Source organism: Narcine bancroftii, chromosome 5 (genome assembly GCF_036971445.1).
Source record: "Narcine bancroftii isolate sNarBan1 chromosome 5, sNarBan1.hap1, whole genome shotgun sequence".
NCBI lineage: Eukaryota > Metazoa > Chordata > Chondrichthyes > Torpediniformes > Narcinidae > Narcine > Narcine bancroftii.
Window position 1 is genome coordinate 218,753,271 of NC_091473.1, and position 25,472 is coordinate 218,778,742.

General features: G+C 40.2%; 2 protein-coding genes across 7 annotated transcripts in view; one reads left to right on the forward strand and one right to left on the reverse strand.

The window, feature by feature from the left end:
* LOC138764865 (DENN domain-containing protein 2D-like) overlaps nt 1-10,822 on the forward strand; it is a 137,978-nt gene extending 127,156 nt beyond the window's left edge. Inside the window, exon 18 of the transcript XR_011358334.1 lies at nt 8,880-10,822. The gene's annotated coding sequence lies outside the window, so the exon portion shown is untranslated. The remainder of the gene's footprint in view (nt 1-8,879) is intronic.
* The window catches only part of dram2b (DNA-damage regulated autophagy modulator 2b), a 70,477-nt gene extending 46,403 nt beyond the window's left edge, over nt 1-24,074 (reverse strand). For 2 of the 6 annotated variants that reach the window (XM_069941264.1, XM_069941262.1), the window contains exons 1-2: nt 23,968-24,068; nt 23,796-23,852 (exon numbers count right to left, since the gene is read on the reverse strand). The gene's annotated coding sequence lies outside the window, so the exon portion shown is untranslated. Of the gene's footprint in view, nt 1-23,795 lie in introns of all 6 variants that reach the window. The other 4 variants (XM_069941261.1, XM_069941260.1, XM_069941265.1 and 1 more) reach the window with 3 other exon arrangements.
* Nucleotides 24,075-25,472: the final 1,398 nt, after the last annotated feature.

Genomic DNA, 25,472 nt, shown 5'->3' on the forward strand with positions numbered 1-25,472 from the left:
CACTCTCTGGCTTGCCCTCACCCGGCACCCCGCACTCTCTGGCTTGCCCTCACCCGGCACCCTTCACTCTCCGACGTGCCCTCACCCTGTACCCCTCACTCTCCGACTTGCCCTCAACCTACACCCCGCACTCTCTGACCTGCCATCACCCGACACCCTGAACTCTCTGACTTGCCCTCATCCTACACCCCACACTCTCCGACGTGCCTTCACCCTACACCCTGCACTCTCCGACGTACCCTCACCCTACTCCCTGCACTTTCCGACGTGTTCTCACCCTACACCCCGCATTCTCACTTGCCATCATTCTACATCCTGCACTCTCTGACTTGCCCTCATCCTATACCCCACACTCTCCAACTTGCCCTCAGGCTACACCCAGCACTCTCACTTGCCATCACTCCACATCCTGTACTCCCTAATTTGTAGAAAAGCTACATATTGCAATCTTGTTTTATTATTGCAATACCTGCTGTATTTGAGTACAAGCTGACATGCAAGATACCACTCAAAACAATCCTTTCACTCTGTATATAGGTGACTATAAACAAATCAATTAAATAAAATTCAACCTATAAAATCCCAGGAATTACTGTGTGACACATCTACTTGATGTCACACTGGTGAACTCCCAACAGTGAGTGATACTGATACTCAACTTCAATCACTAAAGTCCATGCTTTAAAGTCCATTGGGTATTTTGCAATTCAGTGTGTAGATGGTGGTGAGAATAAAGTGAAAAGAGAGGAAAGTAAGAATCAATTTTGTACAACTGAGAGAAGTAAGAGTAAGCTAGTGTGTACACGAGCGGAGAATGAGAAAGATGTCTCTGTCATCAAGATTACAGTGTGGTACTGTTGTTGTAGAGCATCAGTAAAGAATTCAATCCACAGTACCATAAGAGTGGCAGAGAGGATCACTGGGGTCTCCCTCTTCCCCATCGATGGGATTTACCTGGATTGTTGTCTCAGAAGGTTAACAAAAATCAGTGAGCACACAGTGTCTTTCAGCTACTCCCATTTGGAAAGAGATACAGAAGCATCAGAGCTTCTTCCCACAGGCAGACTGCTGAACGCCTCACATAAACCCTTCATGACTCTATTATTTATTTAGCAATATTAATTTTAATATTTATATACAAGTACTGTACATATATACCATTTGTCTGTATGTGTGTTGTCTGTATATGTGTTTGCAGTGTGTTGCACCAAGGACTGGAGAACGCTGTTTCATCGAGTTGTATTTGTACAATTGGATGATAAATAAACTTGAAATTGAAAATGAGAAGTAATCTCGGACTCCTTGCATGAATAGGAAATGCTGAGAGTGTGAATGAGAGGATCGACAATGGCTACAAGAGAGAAGCCATAGAGTGGTAGTGGATGATTGCTTCTCAGACTAGAGGCCTGTGACTAATGGTGTGCCTCAGGGATCGGTACTGGAGCCATTGTTTGTCATCTATATCACTGATCTGGGTGATAATGAGGTAAATTGGATCAGCAAATTTGCAAATGACATAAAGGATTGAGGTGTTGTGGACAGAAAGGAAGGCTTTCAAAACTTAGCAGAGGGATCTGGACCAGCTGGAAGATGGGCCGAAAAGTGTCAGATGGAATTTAATGTAGAAAAGTGTGAAGTATTGTACTTTGGAAGGTCAAACCAAGGAAGTACTTACACAGCAAATTATTTCAGCTGGCAACTCATTCCTCAATATGAGGAATGCGGTAGAACAAACGGATCTGGGAATAAAGATACATAATTCCCTTAAAGTGACATCACATGCAGGTAGGGTTGTCAAGAGAGCTTTTGGCATATTGGCCTTCAAAAATCAAAGTATTGAGTATAGGAGTTGGGATGCTATGATAAAATTGTGCAAGATATTGGTGAGGCCAAATTTGGAGTAGTGTAGTTTTGGTCACCTAACTACAGGAAAGATATCAACAAGATTTAAAGAGTGCAGAGAAGATTTACTAGGATGTTGCCAGTCTTCAAGAACTGAGTTACAGGTAAAGGTTAAACAGATTAGGACTTTATTCTCTAGTGTGTAGAGGAATGAGGGGAGATTTGATGGTGGTATTTAAAATTTTGAGGGGTCTAGAGAAAGAAAATGTTGGTAGGCTTTTTTCCACTGAGGGTAAGTGAGATACAAACTAGAGGACATGGGTTAAGGGTAAAAGAGGAAATGTTTGGATGGAATGAACATTACGGGGAACTTCATCACAGTGATGGGTGTGTGGAATGAGCTACCAGCTGAAATGGTGAATGTGGGCTCAATTTTAATTTTTAAGAAGGATTTGGATAGGTACATTGATTGGAGGGGTATGGAGGGCTATGGTTGGGTGCAAGTCAGTGAGACTAGGGATAATAATAATTTGGCATGGACTAGACAGGCCGAAGGGCCTGTTTCTGTGCTGTAAGGTTCTATGCTCTTTTTTTAAAACACAGTGAAAGTGGTGGGTGCCTGGGAGTGATGGTAGAGGCTACTTCAGTCGGGTCATTTAAAGCCCTTTCATTCTTGCAAGTGATCCCAATCAGACTTTAAAGTGTCTAGTGCGGAAACAAAATCAGCTCAACGCCAGCGGATGATGATGTCATCTCACACCAGGGGTTGACGGCCTTGACCTCTAGATCAATCCCCAGCATTGCAATCATTCAAGTGCGAAACGGGCAATTGCATTGTGGGATTGAAATTACCCAAGTTTTCGCATGAGTGCAGGAACGTGTAGGAAGAAAAGATTAAAATGAAGGTATAAACTTTGCTTTGGGAAAATCGCAGCAGGAGAGAGAAAAGAAATAAATAGCAATAGAAGGCAAATTTTAAACAGCGTGGGAAAGTTGGTGGCACTATAGAGCACTATTTATAAAGACCACAGGAAAAAGCTAGCGACTTTTGCACACTGTATAAATGGTGCTCTATACTACCAACTTTCCCACGCTGTTTAAAAATTGTTGCTATTGCAATTTAATGCTAGCACCTTCCCACGGTCCTTTATAAAGGTTTATATAGGTCAGCACAACAACAACAGGGGCTGAAGGGCTCATACTGTGCTGTACATAAAGCTTAATTATGTTATAATTAGGCATGATTAATTATGTTCAAATATAAGATCATTATACATTCATCAGGATTTAGGGCATCATAGCTCGATGCATCATAACATCACTGGTAGAAGATAGAACAGTTCTAACTCCATGGATGGATCCTTGCAAGTGTGAAAGTGTTCAGTGTCTCAATTAGGAGTGGTCAAGTGTGAAAAGCGAAACCTCCATTCCTATCTTGGAACACTGAACAGCCAATTTAGTGGGTTGCAAATGTAAAAGGGGCTTAAAAAACACTCATATAGGCACCTAAATGTATGAAAAAGAGGGTTATGGGTGAGGTCGGGAAAAATTAGATTGTTGTGGAGTAGATTTGCATAAATCAGTACTAATTTGTGGCCTTCAGGGTCTACGCTGTGCTGTAATGTTCAAACAGGTGATGAATTGTGTGAAGAGTTGATCAGAACAGGAAGAAAACATTTCTTAAAAATGACAGCTGTGCAAGATAAAGAATGTAGGTCAATTTGAAAAGGAAGTTGGATTTGAGAAAACAATCAGTTTGAACAGTGGTTGGGGATTTTGAAGAGTATGACAAATAGAGGATGGCAAGAATAGTTAATGTGAAGTAAACAAGATGATGGTGTAAAGACCATTAGTTTCTTTTTGAAAACTTTATTTATGAATTTTTAAAATACATACAAAGAAACTTAGTATAAATTATACCCTTACTAACCCCCCCCACTACATTCCTCCCCCTATGTCGGAGCAAAATACATATTTCAGGTAATTATCGGTTGCTGTGGAGTGTCCCAACCCTTTACTTCTTTAAAAAAAAACATTTACAATATATCCAAACCCATACATTTCAAATATGGTGTACACATTTTAACAAAAAAGGAATAAATATTCCGTAAATTATAAGTTTTAATAAAGACACAATTTTAGTTCATTATTGCCATCTTTGTATATTTAATTCAACATAATTCTTCCATGTAACAGCAATACCTTTTCTAGCTACAGCTAACAGACGAATAAATGCAATTTGGAATTTATCCAGTTGTAAACCGGTTGTTAATGTTGTAGTATAACCCAATAAACAAAGTAACAGATCAAGCTGTAATTCAATCTTGAACAAATCTTCCAAAAACTTGATAATTTTTTTCACAAATCCATACTGAATGTAAGAAAGTACCTGTCTGTATGCCACACCGAAAACACAAATCTGAAGAACTAAAACCGTATTTTTTCAACTTCTCAAGAGTTAAATACAAGTGATGTAAAAAGTTATAATTAACTAAACTATATCTCATGTTAATTAATTTCGTAACACTGTCTACACACAGTCATCCATTCCTCCTGAGATAATAAAATAGATAAACCCTTCTCCTACTTATTCTTCATTTTATATAAGACAACCTTAACCGTCTCCTCTTATAACAAACTGTGAGAGATGGGAAAATTGATCTAAAATTATGAACATGGAAGAAACTAAAATTCATCAGTTAATGGCTGTAACCAGTACAAACAGGATAAGCTTGGGGGTTAGGATGCAGGAAAGCAGAGTCAGCACGATTAACATAAGAATCTTCTAGTCTTTGTGACAAGACCATAAGACTAAGAAAAGGAATGGTAAGGTACAATAGAATGTAGGAAGTTGAGGTAGTCTGGATCAGATAAAGGTCTCCTAGCCCTGGACAGAAGTACCAAGTCCTACATATCTAATTAGCTAACCATACACAGATTTATACATATGAAATTAGCCAACCCTAGATAGAATGAGTCAACTCCGCATACCAAGAGATTGTAGCCCCGAGAATCAGGAAGGTGTGAATAAGGACAATGACATGATGGGACACCCACAGGATACCCCCTGGTCCTCCAAGTGTACTGAAACTGCACGTAGGCAGGAAGGATTACCTATGCCAAACCCATCCAGGGGGCAGAAGAATGTAAGGGGGAGGGCACTCTGATACTGAAATTGACTGTATAAAAGTTGGGTGAGCCCCAGTATGTGTGTGTATTCCCAGGGTAAGGGGAAGCACCCAACTTTGCATTGTTGTTGTAATAAATGTTCTTTGTTCTCAATTTTTGTCTCGAGCAATTTCTTTAAAGGTACTTTAATTTCTAACAAATGGGGGCTCGTCCGGGATCACACTCCCTCCACTGACAGAGTACCCCGACGACGAGAGTAGGTGCACCCCGGCTGATTCAGCTGGACTCACGGGCGACGGGTGGCTGGTCAGTGGAAGAAGCGAGTGATATCCGAGAAGAGGCATTGAGAACAAACGACGGGAGGAAGCGCGCTAGAGCATTGCTACTGGAACTCGGTAAGAGGAATTTTACTTGTTTATAAGTATGGGAATAATGAGTAGCAAGGAAGAGAGTCCTGGTTCAGGATGTGAACACCAGATAGCTACGTACAACCCGCCTGGGTTGATGTTATCTGAGTGGGGCACGGGAAAAACCCGTGGGAAAGACAAACTGACAATGGTCAGGTATTGTTGTATTGAATGGGTTAAACACCCGGTTAAAGGGAGCTCCGTGTACTGGCCAAAGTTCGGATCCGAGGATGAATGGATGTGTCAAGCTTTGAACATCTGGCTCTATCAAAACCAGAGAGACAATGTTGAGAGCAGGGAATATGCAGCCTGCTGGCTCAAGGGACCCATTGAACAACTGGTTTTGAATGAGAAAGAATTCAGGGATAAGAGAGAGGAGGAACCTTCTGTCCCTGAATCACAGGGGTGGGATGTGTTACATTCCCTCCCTCCACCTTATGTTCCTCCTATGCCGGCTCCTATCTTTCCTTCCCCTCCTATGACCTACCCTTCTGCACCTTCCCCTTATCCCCCACAGCTAGAGAAAAGAGAAGAGAATAGGAGTGGTATGGTAACTCGCTCACAAAGCGCTCGATTACCATCTCTGTTGACAGGAGAGAGAGATTGTTGTAATTTAGAACAGAGTGATAACCTACTGGAAGAAAGGGCAGGGTCAGAAATAATAAGCTAGAAGTTAGCTGGATGAGACCCCTGCAGGAGGTTCCCGTGGGAGGGGGTCTCGGTTTTGTAAATGTGACTGAAGTGCATAACTTTAAGAAAGAACTGACCTCCCTGATAGAAGATCCCCAGGGATGTGCCGAACAGTTAGACCAATTTTTGGGACCAAATATATATACAATATGGGGGTCTCGACATAGAATCCCCAGCAGGGGAACAATTGGTACTAACAGGTTTTGTTACCAACTCAGCCCCAGACATTAGGAGAAAATTACAAAAGACAGAAAATTGGCATGAGCAGGGAATAACCCAGCTTCTACAGATCACACAAAAAGCATTTGTCCAGACATCTGAGGATAAGCAGAAAGCAAAGGCTAACATTTTGATGCAAGCAGTTAAAGTAATAGTAGATGAGTAACATGAAAAAGGCAGGGACTGTGTGCCAGCTCCTGAATGTTGGGAGAAGCGTCGGGAGTGGGAGAGTAGAGACCAGAGATAATTTCATAAATCACGACTTCCCACTTCAGTCACTGACCAATATTGATTAAAATTCATGCTAAAAATTAAATGTCATAAATGATTGTTTTTCAATACTGTAGAATTAGCAAATTTAACTACCAGTTAATTCCAATTTATGAAATAAATTGTATTCAAATGTGATTTTGCACAGGGAGTACCTGAGAGTTGTGATGTTATAACATTTGCAGGGAGAAATGTTTGCGCAAATAGGGTGAGTTCGACACATCTTATTTTAAGTGTATGTAAGATAAAGAAAGGATCTGATGTGTAAAGTGGCTGGATCAGCCAGTTGAAGGGGGAGTGTGCATGTCCCTTTAAGTGCACTGTGGCACTTGAATTTGAGGCTTCAGGCTCTTGTCTTGCAGTTAGAGGTATTTCTTCTACACATTCAGCAGTCAAGGTCCGTGAGTTTAAAGATCACCCACCTCTGGAGAATAAAGATACCTCTGGGGATTCCTATGGGGATTCCTATAAGTTTAATCATTCATTTCTCTGGTGCATTTTCCTCCGGAGTGAAATTAATGCCTCAGCACAATTTCTCTGTATTGCCACTGTTATTTAATTCATGATAACTTTCCCCATTCATCAGGTTTATATTTAAATCCGGTAGTGCGGAAGTTACATTGTAAATAATCACGGAGGTAAACCCTGCGCGACTGGATTCAGCTTAATGGAGAAATAAACCTGCGAACTGGTCTATGGTGGTGTGTGAGTACTGCAATAGGTGGAATATGATTTAAATTGGTGGCATCGTTCAGAACAATTGGGCGCATAGGAATAATAATAGCATTAATTACTCACAGATCTTGTACCTGATACTATTCACTACGTCCCGGCTTCAGGACTGGGAAATTGGCATGGTACAGAGAAATTGCCATGGCACAATATTTCTTGATTCACTAATGACTCCACAAGCTCCAGGATTCATGCAGCTAAACTTTAAGTGCAATATTATAGAAACTAGCCGGTACTTAAATGATTGTGTGTGCAATCAACATTGCAAAAATATGAAGGTAATACAGGTGCTCCCCTACTTATGATTTTACGATGACACAATAGCATGACTGTCATTTACTTTCATATAATGTGTTAAAGGTCATCACAAGCATCATTGATTTTTCCAATAAACTTTGATAATTTCTCTAAGGTGAATTTTTTTGTAGCCTCGTTGGTTAATCACATTTTCGGAAAGCTTACAGGGACTGTTGGGAGAGAGCAGGGTAGTGAGATCAGTATGAGGACTGATACAGTGCTGTTAATGTTAGACAAGGTACGTCTCCAATTAAGATTTTTTTTCAACTTATGCTGGGTCTGCTGGAACGCAACCCTATCGTAAATTGAGGAGCACCTGTGATGTTCTTCTATCTACAGCCAGCTTTAGATAAACTCTTATCATTCTGACAAATCCAGGTCTAAGTCTAATTTTCCTCCAGCCTTTGAGCAAGCGCTTCCACTGCTGCATCTTACTGATCACCTCCTCACCAATGAATCAGAAGACCATGGTGTATGGCACTCACTGCACAAGCAGTCTGAAAATGTGTACAAGCCTGTTCAACTTCATTTTACAAAATCAACAATTGGTTCCAGGCTCCCCAATGCTCTCTGTGGAGAGAAAATTGCCAGATTTTTACCCTTTTAATGCCCTTGGTTATGTTTGCCTCTTCTCAAAGATTACATGGCTGCACAGAGGAGCAAGGCTGAAAGTGCCTTGAAGTAATCTGTTGGCTGCACTTGTGACCTTTAGTCAGAAAATGCATGGGCTCTTGTCTCACTTTGGGTAGTGCAGCGGTTAGTTCAACTATATTACAGTGGCACTGATGAGTACATGGATGTGAGGGGGTTGGAGGGTTATGGGCAGGGAGTAGGTAGGTGGAACTAGTTGGAGTTTCATGTAAATCGGTGCGGACTAGAAGGGCCAATATGGCCTGTTTCCGTACTGTTATTGCTATATGGTTATTATATGGAATATGGTTGTGAGCTGTGGCACAAGGCATTTTACTTAAGGCAGAACTAAAGGTTGAATATGTTTCAAGTTCTCTTGCAGAGGCTGTTGTGCTACAATGTCTGTTATGTACTCTAACAAATTGGAGGGTTGTGCCCCATACAGACAAGCAGCTCCAACTGCATTTTAATAAGGTCTAACATATTCAAAACCCATGCAAATATGGTTTGTGCTTCATTTTACAATTTTTACACTAACACAAAGGAAAGTCAGATTGTTATTCATTTTATTAAAATCTAGTGATTGGTTATATGTAAAAGCATGGCAAGAGGATCAACTAAAACCTGCCTGGGATGGTCCCTTCTGTGTACTTTTAATTACAGACACCGCAGTAAGAACAAGAGAGAAAGGCTGGACCCACATTCAAAGAATTAAACCAGCTTCTGAACCACAACATCACGACACACAGATTCAACCCTCAACCTGGCGTGCAGTTCCTCATCTTTCAGACCTGAAACTTACAAAGCGCTGTGACAAAGTGCCGTAATGTTATATTTATTGTTGTATTTTTTTAACTGTTTATTTTTTTAACTGTTTATTCATTTATTGGGGTATTGTTTGTTAACTGTTTATGTCACTTCATTACTCGCTATGTTTTAAGTCCTCCTGGAATAGGGACAGCAGAGGTTACAATTGTGCTCCTTTAGAATGTAGACAGGGCATAGATTTAATGTATTGTCATAGTGGGATATGGGTTAACAAGGGATTCCAGTACGGACCAGGGGAACTGAACAGCTTTAGTGGAGTACATCTAATTTGTATCTTAGCCTACACAGGTATTAAAGACAGGAGTTTTAAAGCGATAGCACAAAGGACATGGTGGGACAAAGACAGACAGAATGGTAGTCAGGATTGTACATGTCGCAGAGAGAGAGAGTTAATACATATGCTAATGTACACAGACAGGCTGCAACTCACAAGTTCAATGATACCCATGCTAATGTTAGCAGACTAGCTGCAACACACAGTTAAATCACAAGAAACAATCCCCCCCCAGCTTGGTCTCTTTTCATCACCCCGTGAAGGGGAGCACCAGTTACCAACAACGTGAGCTGCTTGACACTTTAATATCAGGCTCCAGACAGCCTTCGGAGATCGGTGGCCCTAGGGTTCGGGGCTGAAGAGGACATCAGATACTAGCCACAATTCAACGGAACTGCCTGACGACTACTACTCGTTCGCTGCTGAAGGCAGCGTTTCTCACAGACTGCTACTTGTTCGCTGCTGAAGGCAGCGTCTCTCACAGACTTCGTCAGGACAATGCTTACAAAAGTCGGGTGGTTAAAAGACACTGCTTCAATGTTTCAACGTGAATCTGCCCATGCCCATGTTCAGACGTGGCAACTTCGGACTGATGTGGGATGGACTAGACTCTTTACTGAGAACTGGAGCCTGATACTCGCAACCCTAATAAGCAGCTGGACTCGCTACTCTGACCTTCATGGTGCTCCCCTACCTAAAGACTTTACACAGGTATTACAATTCGGTTATTGACCAGCTGGGTAAAACAACACCTTACACTTGAAAGATCAGTATTACTGATCTAAAAGAAAAGTGAGGAGGGGGAGGGGGGGTGGAATCAGTCACACTGACACTAGTAACCAAAGATCAGTAACACTGATCATGGTGAAAGATCAGTATTACTGATCTAAAAGAAAAGTGAGGATTGTGAGAGATGGGAAAATTGATCTAAAATTATGAACATGGAAGAAACTAAAATTCATCAGTTAATGGCTGTAACCAGTACAAACAGGATAAGCTTGGGGGTTAGGATGCAGGAAAGCAGAGTCAGCACGATTAACATAAGAATCTTCTAGTCTTTGTGACAAGACCATAAGACTAAGAAAAGGAATGGTAAGGTACAATAGAATGTAGGAAGTTGAGGTAGTCTGGATCAGATAAAGGTCTCCTAGCCCTGGACAGAAGTACCAAGTCCTACATATCTAATTAGCTAACCATACACAGATTTATACATATGAAATTAGCCAACCCTAGATAGAATGAGTCAACTCCGCATACCAAGAGATTGTAGCCCCGAGTATCAGGAAGGTGTGAATAAGGACAATGACATGATGGGACACCCACAGGATACCCCCTGGTCCTCCAAGTGTACTGAAACTGCACGTAGGCAGGAAGGATTACCTATGCCAAACCCATCCAGGGGGCAGAAGAATGTAAGGGGGAGGGCACTCTGATACTGAAATTGACTGTATAAAAGTTGGGTGAGCCCCAGTATGTGTGTGTATTCCCAGGGTAAGGGGAAGCACCCAACTTTGCATTGTTGTTGTAATAAATGTTCTTTGTTCTCAATTTTTGTCTCGAGCAATTTCTTTAAAGGTACTTTAATTTCTAACAAAACCGTACATTTCAAAAATGAACCCTTTTTTCCCAAAAAGGAATGAGGGGAGATTTGATGGAGGTATTTAAAATTATGAGAGAAAGAAAATGTTGCTATGCTTTTTTCCACTGAGGGTAAGTGAGACACAAACCAGAGGACATGGGTTAAGAGTAAAAGAGGAAAGGTTTGGATGGAATGAACATTACGGGGAACTTCTTCACTGATGTCCGGAACGAGCTACCAGCTGAAATGGTGAATGTTGGCTCAATTTTCATTTTTAAGAAGGATTTGGGGGGGAGTGGCAAGATTGCGTAGAGTAGACATGTAATTCCTGTCCTCTCTGGTCAGACTTTTAAGTACCCGTTTTTTAACGCTTTATTTTTAATTTTAAAATTTAAATTTCTTGTTTGATATTTTGGTGAGTCATTATGGCTACTAATGTAAAAAAAATCTAAGTTCCAGTTACAAAAGAAAATACAGTTTCGAAGTGCAGAAGAATTGGGGCCTAAACGACTTGAAACAGCCTCGGATTCGATTTCAGCGATCCCCAAGCCTCAACGATTGCCGGTGGGGACAAAAGTTAAAGTAACAGCCATTCACCAGTCTCAAGATGGCGCTAGTTCAACCCGTTTTGCGGAGGAAGGTGCACGCTCCTGAGAAGTTGGGCATGAGCCTGAAGGCTTGTTACAAAAAATAACCCTGTTGGAAGAGATGGGAGCGGGGAGGAAGAGAACTGTGATGCTAAACACGCAGTCTATAGCAACCGGGGGCTTGAGTAACACTGCTAATTACAGAGGATTCCGTAATTTTATTAAAAAATGGTCTGCGGGGGGAGGACAGCGATGACCCCCTGAGGAAGTCGGGGGGTCATTGTTGGGTGTCCAAACTCGCAGCAAAATGACTAGAATGCTGCATTTTGAAGTACAACTTCAAGAGGACTTACCTTACTCTACCACTGTACAGGAAATGGAAGAAGAGCTGGAAGAAAGTGAGTTACAAATTGCGGAACCGGATTCTGCATTCCAAATTGCTTCTCAACCTGCTTCTCCGATGTTTGAAGGTATTGCTTCTTACTTGGATATCATTACTGGTCATGAGCCTGAATACTGATATGAGCTCAGACCTAACTGTGGTTAAGGCAGAAGCTAAAGAAAATTGGAAAACTTTAAAAAATTTGAAACTTCCTTTTCTGAATGTAAACAACAGGTACAATCCAATACATAAACACTAATAAAGGTGGAAAAATTAGTTAAAGATTTAGGAGCCCGGGAAAGAGAATTAACAAAAAAAAAAATAGACTATTTGGAAAATCAAAGCAGAAGAAATAATGTGAAAATTGAGCATTTGCCAGAAGGTATAGAAGGTCAAGATCCCGTCAAATTTTTTAAAAATTGGATTCCCCAGATGTTGGGGGAGGAGTCTTTTCCTGATGGATTGGTATTGGAAAGAACACATAGTGCTTTAAGAAGAACACCCTTACCTGGTCAACCCCCAAGAGCTGTGATAGTTCGTTGTTTGAACTGTTGGATAGAGAGACAATTCTTCAACTTGCAGTTCAAAATGCAAGGGCAAGCTCCAATGATGTTTCAGAATAGTAGAGTTTTCTTCTACCCTGATTTGAGTCAAGATGTCATCAGACGCCGACGTGAATTTAATCCAGTTAAAGATGTTTTATGGCGCAAAGGTTACAAATTTGCTTTTTGTTACCCTGCTGTGTTGAAGGTGTTTTATGGAAACTATCAGTCTCAATTCCTTGGGAGTGAGCATGAAGCAATGGTTTTTGCTAATTCGCTACCAGATGTCAGAGGACAAAGGAGAAGTCCACCATTATCTCCTAAAAGAAAATCTGACAGTCCTGGAAATGGGAAAAATGGCAGAAGTGGAAAGAACGGGAATGGAAAGAGTTCATCTACTCTTGAAATGAGTTCACCATCTGGACTGGGATCTCAAGGCTGAATTTTTTTTTGTAATATGTTAATATTTTTGATTGGCTGGCTGGGGAGGAGGGGATTGCACTAATTTCTTTGTTAGTCATCAGTCACTTGTGGGTAATCCACACCCAGTTTTTTTAGGGAGTTACTACGTTTTGGTAGTTTTTTGGGTTTTTTTTGTTTTTATTGGTTATTTCTCTTATTAATGAGTATTATTTTTATTTGGAGGGCCTATATATTTTAATTTGGGGGTCCTATATATAAAGTTTTTTTTCTTTCTTTGTTATTATTAATTTTGTGATTATTTTTGGTATTTAGTAATTGTATTAGATATGTCAAATTTGAAATTTGCTACTTTTAATGTTCAGGGATTAAACAACCCGATCAAGCGCAAGAGTGTTTTGGCATATATCGAAAAGGTGAAAATTGATATTGCTTTTTTACAGGAGACACATTTGAATGAAAAAGAAAGTATGAAATTGAAGAGCGACTGGGTTGGACAAGTTTTTTTTTCTTCATTTAACTCTAAAGATAAGGGAGTAGCAATTTTGATACATTAAAAATTTATCTTTTCAATTACAATCAATGGAAATGAATGCAGGACGTATTCTTAAATTGAATTGTAAGATTTTTAATGAATTTTGGACTTTATTCAACATTTATGCACCGAATGTGGATGATGAAGCATCTATTTTGGATGCATTTTTGCTTCTGGGACAAGCTAATGAAAATGTTCTGGTTGGAGGAGATTTCAACTGTGTTTTGGAATCTTTATTAGATAAATTTCCAAAAAATGTTAAAAAATCCAAAATGGCAATTCAAATTAGAGCTTTGATGAAAGATTTTAATTTAATGGACATTTGGCGACGCCATAACCCAACAGAGAAGGATTTCTCTTTTTATTCATTTAGACATGAATCTTTTTCTAGAATTGATTTTTTTTTAGTATCAGCACATTTATAGGGGAAAATATTGCAAGCAGAATATAAAAGTAGGGAAATTTTTGATCATTCCTTGTTGTATTTTACTTGTGAGAGTTCTGAAAAAGTTCGTGCAGCTTCTTGTTGGAGATTCAATACAATGTTAAAAAAAGCAGAATTTATTGAATTTTTTAAAAAGCAAATCAATCTCTTCTTGGAAGAGAATGTTAATTCCGATCAGAGTAAATTTATATTGTGGGATGCTATGAAAGCTTACTTGAGAGGTCAAATAATTAGTTACACCTCTAAGGTTAAAAAGAATTATTTGACCGAGAGCCTTGAATTAGAGAAACTGATTGATGAATTAGAAAAGGAATTTCAGAGAGATGTGACAGAAAATCAGAAAATAGAGTTGTCTGGATTGAAATTGAAGTACAATACGTTGCAATCTTATCAATTTGAATGCTTGATTAATAGATCTAAACAACGGTATAATGAATGAGGTAAGAAAGCACATAAGGTACTTGCATGGCAGTTAAAGAAAGAACAGGTATCAAGGGTTATTAATGCAGTCAGACAAAATTCGACTGTTATTTACAAACCTCGTGAGATTAATGATGAGTTTTAATCATTTTATAAGAAACTATATACTTCTGAGGAAAAACAGGAGAGTGGATCAATTGATTCCTTTTTTTCGATGTTGAAATTACCGGTATTAGAAGAAGATATATTGGAGCTGGAGGCTCCTTTTACTGATTTAGACATTAAATTGGCTATGTTGGAAATGCCGAATGGAAAATCACCTGGTGATGACGGGTTTTCGGTTGAATTTTATTAGGTATTTTATGATGATTTATCTACAGTGTTTGGAGATGTGATATGACAGATTAATGAACATTACGATTTACCTGAATCATGCTCTAGTGCCTTAATTACTGTAATTCCTAAGAAGGATAGAGATCCATTGAAAGTGTCTTCATACAAACCAATTTCTTTGTTAAATGTAGATATAAAATAATAGCTAAAGTATTCACGAATCGATTGGCTAAATTTTTACCTAAGTTGATACATGTTAATCAAACAGGTTACATAAAGAATAGATATGCTTCAGATAATATTCTTCGAGTGATTAGTTTGATTAATAAATATCACCATCCGAATGTGATATCTCTCGATGCAGAAAAGTCTTTTGATAGAGTTGAGTGGAACTTTTTATTTAAAGTTTTAGAGAAATTTAAGTTTGGTCCTTCTTTTATTGGTTGGATTAAAGCTTTATATAATAAACCAATACCCAGGGTATTGACAAATGATCAGATTTTAAATTAACCCGTTCAACTCGACAAGGTTGTCCTTTGTCTCCAGCTTTTTTTGCGTTAGTAATTGAACCTTTAGCACAGCTGATACGACAAAATACACAGATACAAGCTATGAGAGTTTTAGATGAGGAGTATAAAATTAATTTATTTGCTGACGATGTATTGGTGTATTTAACAAAACCAGCTCAGACACTTTTACACTTGAAGGAATGTTTAACACAATATAGATCTTTGTCTGGATATAAAGTTAATTGGGAAAAAAGTGAAATGTTACCGATAGGTGAAGGAGATTATTCAGTTTATAAGAATATTATTAATTTGAAGTGGACTGATCAAATTAAATATTTGGGTATAAATGTGGATGTTGATTATCAATCTTTATATAAATTAAATTATGTACTGTTAATGAAAAAGATCAAAGCTGATTTGATTAAGTGGAAGGATCTTCCTATAAATTTAATTCGAAGAATAAATACAATTAAAATGATTATCTTTCCACATATACAGTATTTGTTTCAGTCAATTCCGTGTTTACTTAATAAGAATTTTTTCCAAGATTTAAATAAAATGGTTAGGGAATTTTTATGGAAGGGTAAATTTCTGAGAGTAGCTTTGAATAAGTTAACTTGGAAATATGTATTAGGAGGATTTACGTTTACCACATTTTCAAAATTATTATGAGGCAGCTCAATTTAAATTTATTAGTTCTTTAATGGATTTGGAACGGCCCCCTATTTGGGCTAAAATTGAGATGGCGAATATTTTTGAATTTGAAAATGCATCAATTTTTGTTTCGGTGAAATTTAAATTTATTACAACAATATAATGTGCCTATACTAAAGCATTTAATGAACTTATGGATGAGGAAAAATAGAACGATAGGTTCTCAGGGTAAATTATTGACTTTAACACCTTTATATAATAATCAACTTATTCCTTTTTCAATGCATAATTAATGTTTATTATATTGGTATAAAAGGTATAAAAAATTTGGGGGATGTTTGAAAGAAGGTAAATTTTTATCCTTTAATCAAATGAGGGAAGATTTTGGTATTAATCAGAATTCTTTATTCATTTATTATCAACTTCGATCCTTAGTAAAACAAATATTTGGTAGAGATATGACTTAACCTAAATTGACTAAATTTGAATCTTTTTTTGTGATTGTACCATTGATGTACTAAATATTACAGGAGAGTGTGGAAAAAAAGGGATGGGATAGATCTAAGATTAAATCTTTTCTTTCTTTGGCTTGGCTTCGCGGACGAAGATTTATAGAGGGGGTAAAAAGTCCACGTCAGCTGCAGGCTCGTTTGTGGCTGACAAGTCCGATGCGGGACAGGCAGACACGATTGCAGCGGTTGCAAGGGAAAATTGGTTGGTTGGGGTTGGGTGTTGGGTTTTTCCTCCTTTGCCTTTTGTCAGTGAGGTGGGCTCTGCGGTCTTCTTCAAAGGAGGTTGCTGCCCGCCAAACTGTGAGGCGCCAAGATGCACGGTTTGAGGCGTTATCAGCCCACTGGCGGTGGTCAATGTGGCAGGCACCAAGAGATTTCTTTAGGCAGACCTTGTACCTTTTCTTTGGTGCACCTCTGTCACGGTGGCCAGTGGAGAGCTCGCCATATAACACGATCTTGGGAAGGCGATGGTCCTCCATTCTGGAGACGTGACCCATCCAGCGCAGCTGGATCTTCAGCAGCGTGGACTCGATGCTGTCGACCTCTGCCATCTCGAGTACTTCGACGTTAGGGGTGTAAGCGCTCCAATGGATGTTGAGGATGGAGCGGAGACAACGCTGGTGGAAGCGTTCTAGGAGCCGTAGGTGGTGCCGGTAGAGGACCCATGATTCGGAGCCCAACAGAAGTGTGGGTATGACAACGGCTCTGTATACGCTTATCTTTGTGAGGTTTTTCAGTTGGTTGTTTTTCCAGACTCTTTTGTGTAGTCTTCCAAAGGCGCTATTTGCCTTGGCGAGTCTGTTGTCTATCTCATTGTCGATCCTTGCATCTGATGAAATGGTGCAGCCGAGATAGGTAAACTGGTTGACCGTTTTGAGTTTTGTGTGCCCGATGGAGATGTGGGGGGGCTGGTAGTCATGGTGGGGAGCTGGCTGATGGAGGACCTCAGTTTTCTTCAGGCCAAACATTTTGGCAGTTTCCGCAAAGCAGGACGTCAAGCGCTGAAGAGCTGGCTCTGAATGGGCAACTAAAGCGGCATCATCTGCAAAGAGTAGTTCACGGACAAGTTTCTCTTGTGTCTTGGTGTGAGCTTGCAGGCACCTCAGATTGAAGAGACTGCCATCCGTGCGGTACCGGATGTAAACAGCGTCTTCATTGTTGGGATATTAACCTTACTTTTTCTGAGGATGATTGGTTAGATATCTGTCATGATAGTGTTACTAGATTGATAATTGTTCGTTAGGCAATGATTAATCACAATTTTTTTACATTAAAAGTTTAAAAACATATGGTTTTAGTGGATCAGACTTGTTTTAGATGTGGTAATTCGGTTGGAACATTTTTTTATGCTGTTTGGTTATGTGTACATATACAGTCTTTTTGGAAAGCAATTCAATTGTTTTTCGAACATTTGTATAAGATTAAAATATTTCTAGATCCGACAATATTTTTGTTGGGTAAATTGAAGCCTTTGAAAGATTTGGGATTAGATAAATTTCAGATTGCTTTTGTATAGTTAACTTTATCTGTAGCAAAAAAAAATGTATAGCAAGTACATGGAAATATGCTAATGTGATTGATATTAATAGATGGCATCATGAGATGAAACCTTGTTTGGTAATGGAAAAAATCACAAGTGTTTGACATGATAATTATTATTTTTTTCTTAATAAGTGGTCTTTATATTCAGAATATTTACATTTAAATTTACTTTGATTAGATTTTAGTAAATATATTTTAGTTTTTTTTTCTCTTTGTCTCTCTTAAAGAGAGCTGGTTGAGAGGGGGAGGGGGGGTCTTCTTTTTTTTCTCTTTTCTTTTTTATATAATATTTTTTATTGTTCACAATATGTACTTTTTTTACTGTATGTAATAACCTTGTTGAACGAATAAATAAAGTTGTGGAAAAAAAGAAGGATTTGGATAGGTACATTGATTGTTGGGGTATGGAGGGCTATGGTTGGGTGCAAGTCAGTGAGACTAGGGATAATAATAATTTGACATGGACTAGACAGGCCGAAGGGCCTGTTTCTGTGCTGTAATGTTCTATGCTCTTTTTTTAAAACACAACGAAAGTGGTGGGTGCCTGGTGGCAGAGGCTGCTTCAATCGGGACATTTAAAGCCCTTTCATTCTTGCAAGTGATCCCAATCAGACTTTAAAGTGTCTAGTGCGGAAGCAAAATCAGCTCAACGCCAGCGAATGATGACATCATCTCATGCCAGGGATTGACGGCCTTGACCTCTAGTTCAATCCCCAGCATTGCAATCATTCAAGTGTGAAACGGGCAATTGCATTATGGGATTGAAATTACCCAAGTTTTCGCATGAGTGCTGGAACGTGTAGGAAGAAATTATTAAAATGAAGGTATAAACTTTGCTTTGGGAAAATCGTAGCAGGAGAGAGAAAAGAAATAAATAGCAATAGAAGGCAAATTTTAAACAGCGTGGGAAAGTTGGTGGCACTATAGTGCACTATTTATAAAGACCACAGGAAAAAGCTAGCGACTTTTGCACACTGTATAAATGGTGCTCTATACTACCAACTTTCCCACGCTGTTTAAAAATTGTTGCTATTGCAATTTAATGCTAGCACCTTCCCACGGTCCCTTATAAAGGTTTATATAGGTCAGCACAACAACAACAGGGGCTGAAGGGCTCATACTGTGCTGTACATAAAGCTTAATTATGTTATAATTAGGCATGATTAATTATGTTCAAATATAAGATCATTATACATTCATCAGGATTTAGGGCACCATAGCTCGATGTGTCATAACATTACTGGTAGGAGATAGAACAGTTCTAACTCCAGGGATGGCTCCTTGCAAGTGTGAAGTGTTCAGTGTCTCAATTAGGAGTGGTCAAGTGTGAAAAGCGAAACCTCCATTCCTATCTTGGAACACTGAACAGCCAATTTAGTGGGATGCAAGTGTAAAAGGGGCTTAAAAGACACTCATATAAGCACATAAATGTATGAAAAAGAGGGTTATGGGTGAGGTCAGGAAAATTAGATTGTTGTGGAGTAGATTTGCATAAATCGGCACTAATTTGTGGCCTTCAGGGTCTATGCTGTGCTGTAATGTTCAAACAGGTGATGAATTGTGTGAAGAGTTGATCAGAACAGGAAGAAAACATTTCTTAAAAATGACAGCAGTGCAAGATAAAGAATGTAGGTCAATTTGAAAAGGAAGTTGGAATTGAGAAAACAATCAGTCTGAACAGTGGCTGGGGATTTTGAAGAGTATGACAAGTAGAGGATGGCAAGAATAGTTAGTGTGAAGTAAACAAGATGATGGTGTAAAGACCATTAGTTTCTTTTTGAAAACTTTATTTATGAATTTTTAAAATACATACAAAGAAACAGTATAAATTATACCCTTACTAACCCACCCTCCCACTACATTCCTCCCCCCTATGTCGGAGCAAAATACATATTTCAGGTAATTATCGGTTGTTGTGGAGTGTCCCAACCCTTTACTTCTTAAAAAAAACATTTACAATATATCCAAACCCATACATTTCAAATATGGTGTACACATTTTAACAAAAAAGGAATAAATATTCCGTAAATTATAAGTTATCTTCTCTTAATAAAGACACGATTTTAGTTCATTATTGCCATCTTTGTACATTTAATTCAACATAATTCTTCCATGTAACAGCAATACATTTTCTAGCTACAGCTAACAACAGACGAATAAATGCAATTTGGAATTTATCCAGTTGTAAACCGGTTGTTAATGTTGTAGTATAACCCAATAAACAAAGTAACAGATCAAGCTGTAATTCAATCTTGAACAAATCTTCCAAAAACTTGATAATTTTTTCACAAATCCATACTGAATGTAAGAAAGTACCTGTCTGTATGCCACACCGAAAACACAAATCTGAAGAACTAAAACCATATTTTTTCAACTTCTCAAGAGTTAAATACAAGTGATGTAAAAAGTTATAATTAACTAAACTATATCTCATGTTAATTAATTTCGTAACACTGTCTACACACAGTCATCCATTCCTCCTGAGATAATAAAATAGATGAACCCTTCTCCTACTTATTCTTCATTTTATATAAATCAACCTTAACCGTCCTCTCTTGTAACAAACCGTACATTTCAGAAATGAACCCTTTTTTCCCACTATCAATAATTAAAATCTCGAATTTAGATTGTAAAGACCATTAGTGAACAGAAATTTAAATATGCTCTGTGGTTCTGGAAAAACCTATCTTGTCTTTACCGTGCAAGCAAGGTAACTTGATTTGAGAAAGGGAATAGTTGGCTTCGTGAAGAAAGCATGTCAGCGCTTCAAATTCCTCAGGAGTTTGTGGAGATTTGGTATGACATCGGAAGCCATGGCAAATTGTAAGTCAACTTTATTGTCATCTGATTGTACATGTCTTCTTTCTTTCTTCTCTTCTTTTTGGCTTGGCTTCACGGACGAAGATTTATGGAGGGGGTAAATGTCCACGTCAGCTGCAGGCTCGTTTGTGGCTGACAAGTCCGATGCGGGACGGGCAGACACGGTTGCAGCGGTGGCAGGGGAAAATTGGTTGGTTGGGGTTGGGTGTTGGGTTTTTCCTCCTTTGCCTTTTGTCAGTGAGGTGGGCTCTGCGGTCTTCTTCAAAGGAGGTTGCTGCCCGCCAAACTGTGAGGCGCCAAGATGCACGGTTTGAGGCGATATCAGCCCACTGGTGGTGGTCAATGTGGCAGGCACCAAGAGATTTCTTTAGGCAGTCCTTGTACCTTTTCTTTGGTGCACCTCTGTCACGGTGGCCAGTGGAGAGCTCGCTATATAACACGATCTTGGGAAGGCGATGGTCCTCCATTCTGGAGATGTGACCCACCCAGCGCAGCTGGATCTTCAGCAGTGTGGACTCGATGCTGTCGACCTCAGCCATCTCGAGTACTTCGACGTTAGGGATGTACAACCCAACAAAACAGCGTTCTCCCGTCCTCAGTGCAAAACATGCAGACATACAACCAGACATAATACACATACAGACAAAAACAATAGATATGCAGGACAAGTATTTCATCCATACAAATATAATAAATAAATATGGTTCTGTACATGTGAGACTCTCAGATGGTGAGTGTGAGCCGTTCCTTTGGTTGTTCAGCATTCTAACTGTCTGTGGGAAGAAACTGTTCCTCAGCCTGGTGGTACTGGCTCTGTTATTGCTGCATCTCTTCCCTGACAGGAGCAGCTGAAAGATGTGTGCAGGGTGGAAGGGGTCCTCAATTATTTTGTGTGTCCTCTTCAGACAATGATCCTGCTAGTTCATGTCAATGGTGGGCATTGGGGGTGCAGTGGTGAGGGAAGTCTCCAGTGATTCTCTCTGCCACTCTTATGGTCCTGTGGATTGACCTCCGATCCATTTCTCTGCAGCAAATGTACCTCACTGTGATGCAGCTGGCCAGGATGGTCTCGATAGAGCTCCTATAGAAGGTTAACTTTATGGTGGCCAGTAGCCTTACTCGCTTCAGTTTTCTCAGGAGGTGCAGTCACTGTTGCACCTTCCTGATAAGTGAGATGCTGAGTGTCCACGATAGGTTACTAGTTAAGTGAACTCCAAGGAACTTGTTGCTCTCCACTCTCTCAATGATTTGTAGTGGACAGTGGTCATTCCTGGTCATCCTAAAGTCTACAAATATCTCCTTTGTCTTGACCATGTTGAGACTCATTTTTTTACTCTTGCACCATATTACAAGATTTTCCACCTCCTCTCTGAAGTGCGATTCATCATTGTTGCTGATGAGGCTATCTACAAACTTCCTCCACCTCTACAGATGTGCGGTGGAAAGTGTGCTGACTGGCTGCATCAGCCTAGTAGGGGGTCATTAATATTCCTGAGCGCCCTGAAAAAGGTAGTGGATACAGCCCAGGACATCACAGGCAAAATTCTCCCTAACATCAAGAATATCTACACGGAACACTGCCTTCGGAAAGCAGAAGCAATCGTCAAGGATCTACATTACCAATCACACTCTCTGTACACGCTGCTACCATCAGGAAAGAGATATAGATGTAACAAGACTCGCACCACCAGGTTCACCAGATGCTACCCCTCCACAAAGATTCTAGATTTGATTCAAAATTCAAGATTCCTTTATTGTCATGTTTCAAAAACTGTATTATTACATGTAAATTGCCTTTTGACTGCCATAAGGCAGACAGATTCACCATCAGCATCTTACATTCAGAGAAAGAGAAACAAAAGAGTCCTCCCCAGAGTCAACGTGTGTCCGTGGATTCACCTCCAACACTCCCACAGCCACAGAGACTCCAGTGGGACTCTCCAGGGGTCCGCACCATAAGACTTCTCTACAACAAAATCAATCAGTAACTCATTTAAGGATTCTTACTTTTGCACTTTATTGATTGTTTTTCTCTCTGCATTGCACAATTTGTTTACATTTCATTTTTTGTTTACATGTGTACATGGAGTATAGTTTTTTTTGCACTACCAATAAATGGTAATTCTGCCTTGCCCGCAGGAAGAAGAGTCTTAGGGTTGCATGAGATATCATGTATGTACTCTGACAATAAATCTGAAATCTGACAATACAAACGGGAAAAGTATTGGGAGGAAGAGTTAGTCCAAAGAGGAAGCCAAAAGACAGAAGAATCAATGAAGAGGAAGAAGATAGCATGGACTGAGTCACAAAGGATATAGCCTGTGTGTCAATATGCCAAAATAAGGTCTTCAAAGAACAGGAACTTTAAATAAAGGGAAGATCCTGAAATGTGTCCCAAGAAGCATCAGATTTAATATTTCAGTTTCATTTCTTGAAAAGTTCTAATTAAGGGTAAAGTTTCAGATCAAAGTCCCATATTCCTCTCTCCACAGATGCCCATCGGAAGTGTTTAACTGTGAGCTGGAAGAGGGAATGTTTGACATTCTGGATTATCAAATATTGTCCGAACTGCAGTATGACTTGGCTGGGGAGTGCACCCTAACTGCTCACCGCTCAACCCTTCCAACTCGCACCCAAGAAACATTGGAGTTCGAAATTTGGATGCTTGCAAGCTAAGAAATTGAACCCAAATCTATTCCCTGGATTAAAAGGCTCCCAAGACGCTCTCCTCCCTTTCATCAATAGTCGGCTAGCCCATACACACAGTACTGGAGTCTGCCCAATGCTTGGCCATTTTCAAATTTTGTTTTTAGTTGTATCCTTGCCCTAAATGAAACATCGACAGAGATGTCGCAACTCTGATCACAAGATTCAAGGCTTCAGTCTATAAGTTCATCCGATTCCGGAGACGAAAGCACATGATCTCAACAGTGTAGTTGTTGGGGATTCCACAATACAATCGCCAAAAAATTAGAACGTAGCACTGTGGGGCATCTGTCCCATAAATTCTTGTTATATTAGTCAGAGCCTTTTCATCTTTCATCTGAGTCTTTTACCATAGTGTGAAATGACCTCCTACTTTCACCCCACTGCACAGTCAGAACTATTACAAGGAGAAGGAGGGGGAGGGAAGCCTGTAGCATCGATGTCCAAATTCCAACCTTTCAGTGAAACACAAGTAACTTTGCATTTCTTACCACATTCGCTGGCAGCTGATGGGACCGATATTCGCATCAATTTCGTGGATTCCTCGGCTGTTAAAAAAAAAACTGCTCAGATGAAGTTTGATGCTAGTCTGTGCCGATCACCAGTGTTATCGATGTGAATTTGATTCGTGTTACCACTTTATGAAGAAAGTTGCATCTCTACCTTAACATTTACTCTTCCAGTAACGATTTTACCCAGTCGCAATCACTTCATTGTTTATACCAGGTTACAGATGGAAATCTTCCTGAATATTACAAAAGATGCAACAAAGATAGCAAGAGATATCACAACCTCTTAAGTTACTACTCCGGCACACAGCCCCATCTACAGGAGAGGGATTCTATCCCTTACTCTACAACAATGTGCTTCAAGTTCAAACTTATTGTCAGAATTAATACATTATTGACATCACATACAACCCTTCATTTCAGTAAAAACACAGTGTTGTAGAAACTCAGCAAGTCATCGTGGTCCTGCTGGTCGTGAACGCAGATGGTGACATTGTCCAAGTACGGGAAGGTCGCTCTTAGGTTGTGGTCCATCTCCTGCTGGAAGACGGAGACCCCATTCGTGACCCCAAACGAAACTCAATGGAACTGGTAGAGGCACCCGTCTGCCTCAAAGGCAGTATATGGCTTATCCCATGTATGGATAGGGTGCTGGTGATAAGCCAACTTTAGGTTGATTGTCAAGAAATAGCGGGCTATCTCGTTGACCATATCGGCTATTCTGGGAAGGGGGTAGATATCCAGCTGTATGTACCAATTTATGGTCTGGCTGTAATCAATGACCATCCTCAGTTTGTTGCCACCTTTGACCACCAGGACTTGGGCTCTCCAGGGACTGGTGCTGGGCTCTTTGATACCTTCTGCCAAAAGTCGCCTCACTTCTGCCTTAATGAAGGCCCGGTTGGCCACGCAATAGTGCCTGCTCCTGGCAGCTATGGGCCTACAATCTGGGGTAAGGTAGTTGAAGAGAGCAGGAGGGGTTATCTGTAGTGTGGAGAGGCCACAGGTGGATTGGGGCCGGTCGCAGGGCTGTGCTCTGTGGATTGTGAGTGGGGGGAGAGGCCAGCTGAAAGCAAGGCTTTGGAGGTAGCACTGGAAGTCCAGCCCTAAGAGGACTGAGGCACAGAGATTGGGCATAACCAGGACCCTGAACCCGTGGTATGTTTCCCCCACCACTGTCAAATCCACTGAGGAGCACCAGAGGGCTGTGATGGGGTGGTCCTGGGTTGCAAAGGCAATAGCAAAGTTCGTGGAGTAGATTTTGAGCTTTTATGTCCGGGCCACATTTGGGTGTATGAAGCTCTCAGTGCTACCATTATCAAACAGGCATTTTGTTACCTTCCCGTTGACAGTGATGCCCATCATTGAGCACCCGAGTCAGTGGGAAATGTCCCTTTTTAAGGTGGTGGACGCTAGGATCATCTCGGGGTCCAAATCGCTGCTCCCCGATGGATAAGGCGAATAACGGCCAGCGGCTTCCTTTCCAGGTGTGGGGTGCGTCGGGTGGGCAATTGGGTTTGCACCCGCGTTGACCATGTCGTCCTGTCAATGTGCCATTGGGGCCCGACTAGCCCAAGATGGCGGTGCCCAGGGTGTCTGTATGGTTGGGCATCCCGGTTGGCTGTGAAGCAAGTGGTGATGCCATCCATAGTGGCAGAA